Source organism: Pundamilia nyererei, unplaced genomic scaffold (genome assembly GCF_000239375.1).
Source record: "Pundamilia nyererei isolate P.nyererei 1_Seehausen unplaced genomic scaffold, PunNye1.0 scaffold00854, whole genome shotgun sequence".
In the NCBI taxonomy this organism is placed as follows: Eukaryota; Metazoa; Chordata; class Actinopteri; order Cichliformes; family Cichlidae; genus Pundamilia; species Pundamilia nyererei.
The window spans coordinates 43579-51979 of record NW_005188255.1 but is presented as its reverse complement, the minus strand read 5'-3'; the positions used below and the strand labels follow the sequence as shown (position 1 = coordinate 51979).

Sequence of the window (8401 nt, the reverse complement as noted above, 5' to 3'; positions counted from 1 at the left end):
ACATTTAAGACAATCACCAAACACAGCTCATAAATCATGCACCAGAGTATGAACACATTTAAATGTGACTGAGCACAAAATTCTTACATGTGGTGAAGTTCAAGTCTTCTATTATTAAAGACCCAGTGATGTTTTGGGGAAAGGACACATTTCTCACATAGCCTCTGAATAGATCAATGAAATTTGGGGGCAGACTGGATATTGGGAAGAGCAAGTTCAAGTCTATAATAAACTTCACTGGCTCTGTAGAGGAGACAAGAAGAAAATCACAAAACTCTTTCACAATTACGAGAAACAATTTCACATATTTTTTTTAATTTTTATATCACATTTATCTAACATGTCTCTACTTCTATTGTAACTTTACATGTTAACGACTATTGAAAAAGCTGTCATGTTACAGTAATCTGTGGTAAATAGACATTCGTGCTTTAACCTCCCAAGACCCGAACTCTTTCGTGGCATGCATTTTAATTTCTCTTTGCTATTTGGGCTGATTGGGACCTGATGAATTTAAAAACAAAGAACTATGTGATTTTTTTTTAACCTGATTTTTGTTTCTGAGAAAAATGACATCCACATATGAGGACATTCGGTTTAAATTTCGATAGAACAGTGGCAGTATAACGTCCTTGTAAGTGGATATCAGGCCCTTGAAGAGCAAAATTTAGTCATTTGGTCTAGACAACCCAAAATGTGTTGTCCACATATGTGGAAACCAGGTCCTAGGAGGTTAAATTAAATGTGTTATAACATATGGTGATGTCTCTCATACACAACATATTTGTCACTACAGCTATAGAATTTTTGAAACATATTTCATAGCAAACTTCTGTATTAGGCAAATTAAAAAAAAAAATCAAACATATGCACACACTTCTTGTTTTTTCTAAAGTGAATGAAGATTGGTGCCATACAATTATCCCACCCTGTTAAATTTAAAGTAAAAGCAATAATTAGAAGAAAATGGATTTTTTTCATACCAGGAGGGTTTGTTGGACTTGGAGAAATACCTGTAAACCAAGATAAAACATTTAATTATTTATTTTTAATACCCAGGAAAACAACACAATAACGGTTTACATACATCATCTTAAGAATTTGCTATTTAGACAGAAGTACAGGCCCATATCTCTTGATTCAAGAAAAAAAAATAGCATATAGCATCTATTGTTAAAATTGTTAAAAATAGCATCTATGAAAGAATGGATCTTTCTAAAGAGCTCACTAACTCACTAACTACAGAGGTCCAAACCTTCTCTGGCATGAGCTTAAAGACATGAGTTTCCTTGGCTGGGCAGCTGCAGCTGATCCAATTGAACATAAATTAGTTAATTTTAAAAAACAACAGTGATTTTGATGCAAATTGTTATTATAATGTTATTATAATGATAATTCCGAACATTATTCCAACAATCAATTTAACAATATAAATTTGGAGGCTATTTATATCTTGCATTTAATTAGTAGAAGTATTATTATTATTGTTAAAACTGAAAATTATTTAAAAACATTAACTCATCAGTTTGAAGTGATAGCCATGAGTGAGCCTTTAGTAACAAATAGAAAATGCAGATTTTTTTGTTAGGAATTATGGCTCTTTTATAGAACAAAGAAATTGGTGTGATGTTTTATGGTGGTGGTGTACAGAAAGATTTTCAGTGTAAGGAAATGTAGGTCTATCAGTACTGTAGACAATATTTTTGGGAAAATATACACCGTAATTGTCGGGCTATAAGCCGCTACTTTTTGCACAAGCTTTGAACCCTGCGGCTTTTAGTCAGGTGCGGCTTTTCTGTGGATTGGATTGGATTGGATTGGATCAAATCACTTTTATTGATGTGACAATAAAAGTGATTTGATTTGATTTGATTTGATTTGATTTGGATTGTCCATGATTTTTGTCAGATTTGTTTTGTTTGTTCCGCTGTTGTACGGCACTACGTTGCCTGGCGGAAGGGCACGTGATCAGACACACAGTATTGGGGTTCAAGAGTGGTATGTTCATCACATGTCCGTCCGCCAGGCAACGTAGTGCTGTACGAAGTAGCGCGAAAAACAAACTTCTAAGTAGCGCTAAGCGTTCAGTGGGAGGCGTGGATGACGAGCAGCGATAAACTTGCGAAAAGCAAGTTATGCTCAACTCCACCAGTGGATTCTGACAGCGTGTAAAAGTGTGAAAACATCCACGATCACCAACGGATTTCGAAGGGCTGGACTGCTGCATGATGGAGAGGAGGACACCGCCACGGCCCTTCTGAGGGTGTTCGACTCTGACACTGACAACGAGGATTTCTTTGGTTTTGTAAGTGACAACGAAGGAAAGAAGCTGAGAGTGGATGACGAAGCCATCCTGAGCCTGTTCGTATCCGACACTGGAGGACTTTGGTGGTTTCAGTGGGCAGGAAGATGGCGGTGAATGACTGACTTTTCTTCTTGTTAAAGCCGTGTCACTGCACCTGAGCCTAAAAGGTAGTCCAATCTATTTTTCTGGTGTGCTGTAGGTTATTGTTATGTACTACATTTGTTACTTGTTTATGAAGCACAGTACACGTTTCGTACTTGTAATTACCGCTACTTGTACATATACTTAAAAAGTTGTGCAAATATGTACCCATAACTTGTTTTTCAAAATATTAATAAAAGGGGTGTGTCTCCAAACAGCCATCTCTTTTTTGACAATTCCCTTTGTGCATATTCTCTTACATATGATAAGTCAACATTGAAACACCTGCAGCTTTTAGTCAGTTGCGGCTAATGTATGTACAAAACAGGATTTTCCCCTGATTTTAGCTTGTGCGGCTAATATTCAGGTGCGCTCTGTAGTCCGGGAAATACGGTACTAAGATATTATTATTTGTTTTTGGTGCCTTTAATGATCATTTATTGAAATGAAAGGAGCATAAATTGACAAAAAAGTTTTGTCATTTTAAGTTTTGGTGTCTAACACCCATTAAATGCCCATTAATTTCATTTAAAACATTTAATAAACTGTTTATTTATTTATTTGAAATTATATTTAATTAGCCCCGTTTAAATTCGTTTTATCTGTCAACCTAACTCATCAAACTCAGGGGGCGGGCTTAATGAGGCCACTGCAGTTTGTCTAATATCTGATTGGTTACCATGCAAAGTAAGCCAAGACAGGTCGATCCTAGATCATCGATTGCTATGAACTGGTTGTAGTGTGGTCTTGGGGCAGCCAGGTATCCCAGAATGCATTTCAAATCACAAGCAGCAATGTAGGTAACGCTCTAAACAGTTTCAAACATTTTCACATACCGCTTTTTTCTGTCACAAACTATACTTTTAATGTTTTAGCTGCAAATGTAGTGGCATAATCTTCACATATCAGGTTAGGTTGTCAGCATAGAACATCTTTGCTAAAGTGCTCCGATGTTCTTGAAGATTTCTGCCTGGTTTTATGTCTCTGTAACATAAATAACAAGCCGGCATTTTTCTTACGACATCAGCGATCAGCTCGACGGACCCTCAGTTTACTTGCATACATCCTACTGTCAGCTGTTGAGCACCTGCTGCTGATTCAGGAAACAGGCCCATGTTATCTGGTGATAGTCACACTTTAACTTGGGCAGGTGCCGCTCTATATAACGTCACATCGGCGCAATATTGTGCACAAGATGAGTAAATGTGGTTTGTTTCCTAAACCCAGAGCTGCTTGAGCTTGTGTTTCCCTCAGAGTGACTGACCTGGGTTAAAGATGACTGTTCACTTATACTTCCTCATTTTTCGTCCTGTGTTATATTGTGGGGATCAACCTTTAAAACAATAATATTCCAGTTGTCATTAATATAGGGTCATTAACAATGCTGGTTGTTATGATAACACTGAGCCACTGTGTCTAAGGTCCCATACAATGTAATGATTTTGTGTGTTTTTTAAATAATGCAAATAATGTTTAAAGCTAAATCCAAGTTACCACACAAATGTTTTCTCATTACTGGAATGTTTTGGTCAAACAAATTGAAAATTCTTCTATTTTTTCAGCTACAAGTTGCTTACTTGTGATTGGTTTACAGAGCTCTCCACTAAGAAGAAGCCCCAAAGGTTTTTGATGTGACATTGCTGCATGCACCATATGCAAAGTATTTAAAAGTAGAATATGAGGAACAGCCTTCAGCTTTCAGGCCCCTTCCTCTGTGGAAGCAGCTCCCAGTGTGAATTAATAGATCCTAAACCCTCCCCTTAGTCAGGCTGTAATGTCTAGGCTGCTGGGGGCTTCCCATGATTCCCTCACCTCTCTCTGTATATGTTTATACACACCTCTGCAGTTAGTCACCTACCCTCACCCTAAACCAGTCAGTGGAAATGGCTGCCCCTGCCGGAGCCTGGTTTAGCTGGAGGTTTCTTAGTGTTATAAAAAAAAATTCCTGGAGCTGCAACACAAGCCCAAATAATCTCCCTTCCACAGTTGTACTTGACAGTTCTTATTGAGTGTTTGTCCTGAAATGCTGTTTGGCTTTCAATACAGTATTCTCAACAGCACCAAAGAGTAAAACAGTTAAATGTTAGGTCTCTCTGAGACAGGAACTCTGTGTAAGAGTTCCTGTCTCAGCTCAGACAAAAAAATATATATATTTATCCATGTAGATGCTAAAAATGACAGCCTCAGCGCAGATTTAATCTGTTATTAGACTCAATTAGCTTCTTTCAAGGTCTTAAATAATCAGGCCCCATCTTATCTTAATGACCTTGTAGTACCATATCACCCTATTAGAGCACTTCGCTCTCGCACTGCACTGGTTTCTTTCTATTAAAAGGTGCTTGCTGATGAGGGGCCATATCTCTCATGGTTTGCCAGGGCAAGCCGTGTGGGGTGTGGAAATTAGGACCCAAGATACAGGCACTGACTTTGATGAGATGAGTGAGCTCTTATTTATGAGTGGACAAACTACAGACAAAAGTAGAGGTGGTGAGGAAAGGAACTAAGAAATAACCTAAACTGGAAAACCTAACAAATGAAACTGAAGCCAAAACTGACGGGATGACATGCAAAGGAAAAAAGGAAGGAACACAGGAAGGAACGCGGAGGAAACATGGGCTGTATCAGGGTCACTGATACAGCCCATGTTTAAGGCCTTAAAGACCGCATTTTAGGGCCGATTACGTCACAGCGACGTGACGAAGGCTGTCCCAATTCAAAGGCTGCTCGAAATGCGGCCCTGAAATGCGTCCTTCATTTCCCTGAATTTTAAGGATGTGGCGGTGTAGCCTTCATGGCCCAACATATCCTAGACTTCATAGCGCGGCGGTGGGTGTGGATAATTTTGCCGAAAAAAACGGCAATGGCTGAAGCAGAGCGGCCAAAGAGTAAACTTTTAAAAGTAAGTTCTGAATATTATGTCACTTATTTATGTGCAAACGTTTAATAACGAAGAACATTAAAACATTACTGTTGGCCACATGTCGGCAAAGTTATGTAACATTAGTGACGTTTGTATGTTTACTTGGTTTTAAAGCCTTTACTTTCAAATATACACCGTTCGATAGTCGACCTTAATCCTACAGAGAATGTGATGATTTTATGGATAATTAAATTCAGTCATATATCCACAAACACAACAAGCTGAAAGTCAGTGATGCTGCTCGGTTTGCAGTCCTGAATATCACGGCACAAGCAGGATTCACTGCACTGTTAATGTTAGCTATGTTATATTGCTGCCTCTGTTCGGTGGTGTCGAGCCAAACGGACTTTAACGTGTGTTTGAACGAGCTGACGGTTCACTCGTTAAGCTGAAAGAAAGATGCTTTAATCACAGCAGTCACACATGTGTCCACTGCACCATCTGGGAACTCTTCTTGTTTCGTAATAACACAAACACTAAATCCTCCTGTTTGTAGCAGTGTATACACCTGAGACTGCCACCTGTCTGTCTGTCCTGCACTCGCTCTCTGTTTCTTTCTCTCTGATTGTGGAATAAAAGTATGAACATGTGTTTATAAGTTACACTTGTGTTTGAATCCTGCAGCTTATCACACATTTGATTTCATGTGTGACGACTGCAAGTGTCCAGAGAGAGGACAGACTGAGGGACACACTGCTGCACATCATCTGTGAGGCTTTGCACCCCTGATGATCCACCAGGACAAACTCAGCAGTGTGTGAGGAAGAGGAGGAGGAAGAGCCAGCAGCAGCTGACAGATGGAGAGAATAGACAGACTGTTCCCTGTTTGTGAAGGACTGCTAGAAAAGTTATAACTAATTGTCTGTCCTGAATCAGTCTGGTAATGTTCAAATCATTTTATCATCCCAGTGTTTCCAGTGTGGGAGAAAGTACTCAGGGCCTTCAAGTTACACACTATGAAAGGCAGCAACAAGTTTAATATTCAGAAACCTAAAGTATGTATCAGCAGCAGAATGGAGCTAAAAATAAATGTTTGTTTCAGTTCTATGAAGCTTTGAGTATTTTGGATTAGTAGCACTGCTGTGTTTGTTGCATCATATTGCTGTAATTGTTTATATTACAGAAGTCAGCCTGTTTATGGCTCTGATATCTATTCTGTATGACTTAAAGCAGTTATGACATGGTCTGATTTTCTCACCCAATAAAGGAATATTTCATATATCAGTCTACTCTTCATTCTATCAGAAACAGTTATCACAGCTCGTACATTTGCTTTTTCCACATATACGTAAGCATTGAGCCAAATTTATTAATGCCAACATATTAAAAGAACAATATTTGTCTCTTATATATAATACATCTATAGATACACTGTCAAATAAACTTGTCTTTGAGTGAAGCTTTAAGGCGATAGGACATATAAATAACTGCAACTCGAATCTTTACTGAAGCTCAGTATTTGACACGGAGTTCAAACTCACTGCTGTAATAACTAATAATGATTAATATAATAACTATAATATTGGCCATATTATATTTACATTACCAAAGTGAGATGACTTTAGTCTCATGAACAACATTAGCTAATTGTTATTTATTAGCTAATCTTAAATGACTGTTCAGTACAGAAATTAAGACTAACAATCATGTTTTACAGTCCTGTGGTCTCAGCCTCAGATACTTATCAAATCACACAGAGCTCATGTAGAAACAAATGAACAAAATATGTTCTCCTTCATTTCTGTCAAACAAAGCTGTATGAAACGTTTCCAGTTGTTAGTATCATGGTTGCTAGGCAACCTGGGCAGCGCGACGGAGGCATGTGCGTGTATGTGTCCAGAGTTCAGCTGAGACAGTGTCCTTCGCCCTGCCAGGCTAAGTAAACAGTCTTCCAGCCAACCCAGGTGGCCTTGCATAGAATGGGTGAACAGTCTAAACACAGTCGTTCTTTGTTCGGCTCTAGCCTTGAGACCGCAGCTGGCGCCGAAAGGGTATCCACATGAAGTGATGGTGTTTTTTACTTTAGTGCAAACAACTCATATGAATTTCAAAGCTGTTCTAACAGTCCGACACTGGTCTCTCAATCTCCCGTTGGAGAGCCGTGAGCTTCTCCATGATGTTATCAAACTTACGCTCTGTGATGTTGTCATTCTTGTGCTCAAAGAGCCGATTCTGAGAACTCACAACCGCAGTGAGCTTCTCCAAGATTTAATCCAATGTACACTCAGAGGTCTTGTTCTGAGTATTCACAGCAGCCGTAAGCTTCTCCAAGATCTTATCCGTGCTGCACTCGATGAGCCCATTTTGAGAAACTCATTTCGTTTCAATCCCAGCGGGCAGCCTTGTGGGGGTTTGAACAGCCGGTTCCGCTTTCTTAATTCTTCGATAAGCCAGGGCCAAACTAGCTCCGATCAGCCAGAACCCTGTTATCATGGTTCCGAATAGGTAGATATCTTCAGCACTCAGGCTCACCCAAGCATAGACTTCTCGTTGAGAAAAGGGTGTCAATTGCATTCAGGGACCAGTTGATCAAATCCATAATTCCTCTTTTAGGTTTTAGAGAACAGACTGTGAGAGAATGTTCCAGGGAAAAGTAATACAAAAAACACAAGACTAGACAAGGATATAAGAGGCTAAGCAGGGAAGCTAAGGGAGAGGAGGAGGAGGAGAAAAGTGTGACCGCCTTCGTCAAGAGCAAGAGTCTTCCCACATACATCGCACACAAAATAATTTGTGCTACACATAAGCGCAGATATGATCTGTGAAAAAAAGTCAAGATTGTGTGTTTTGTGGTCTAAGGTTTTGTGCCCAGGGTTTCTCATTGTCTCACACATTTGCAGAGCCTTAGAAAGCACATGAATGAGAGGCGGAGGCGATTAAAGTTTATATTAACAGGTTATTAATCAAAAGAATATCTCACCTGAACAGATGACAGCAGCATCCTGACCATGTTCACATCTGTTTGATCCAAATCCACTGTGCTGACACTCAGTTAGAGAACTTTCATTTCCTGAACAGGTCACATTATCAAGCCA

At 39.3% G+C, this 8401-nt stretch overlaps 1 long non-coding RNA gene across 1 annotated transcript; it reads right to left on the bottom strand.

The window, feature by feature from the left end:
* Positions 1-92: 92 nt before the first annotated feature.
* LOC102195687 (uncharacterized) lies at positions 93-8386 on the bottom strand. The gene is made up of 3 exons (XR_312481.1): positions 8287-8386; positions 984-1013; positions 93-243 (listed from the first exon to the last, which is right to left on the bottom strand). It is a non-coding gene; the product is annotated as an uncharacterized LOC102195687 (long non-coding RNA).
* Positions 8387-8401: the final 15 nt, after the last annotated feature.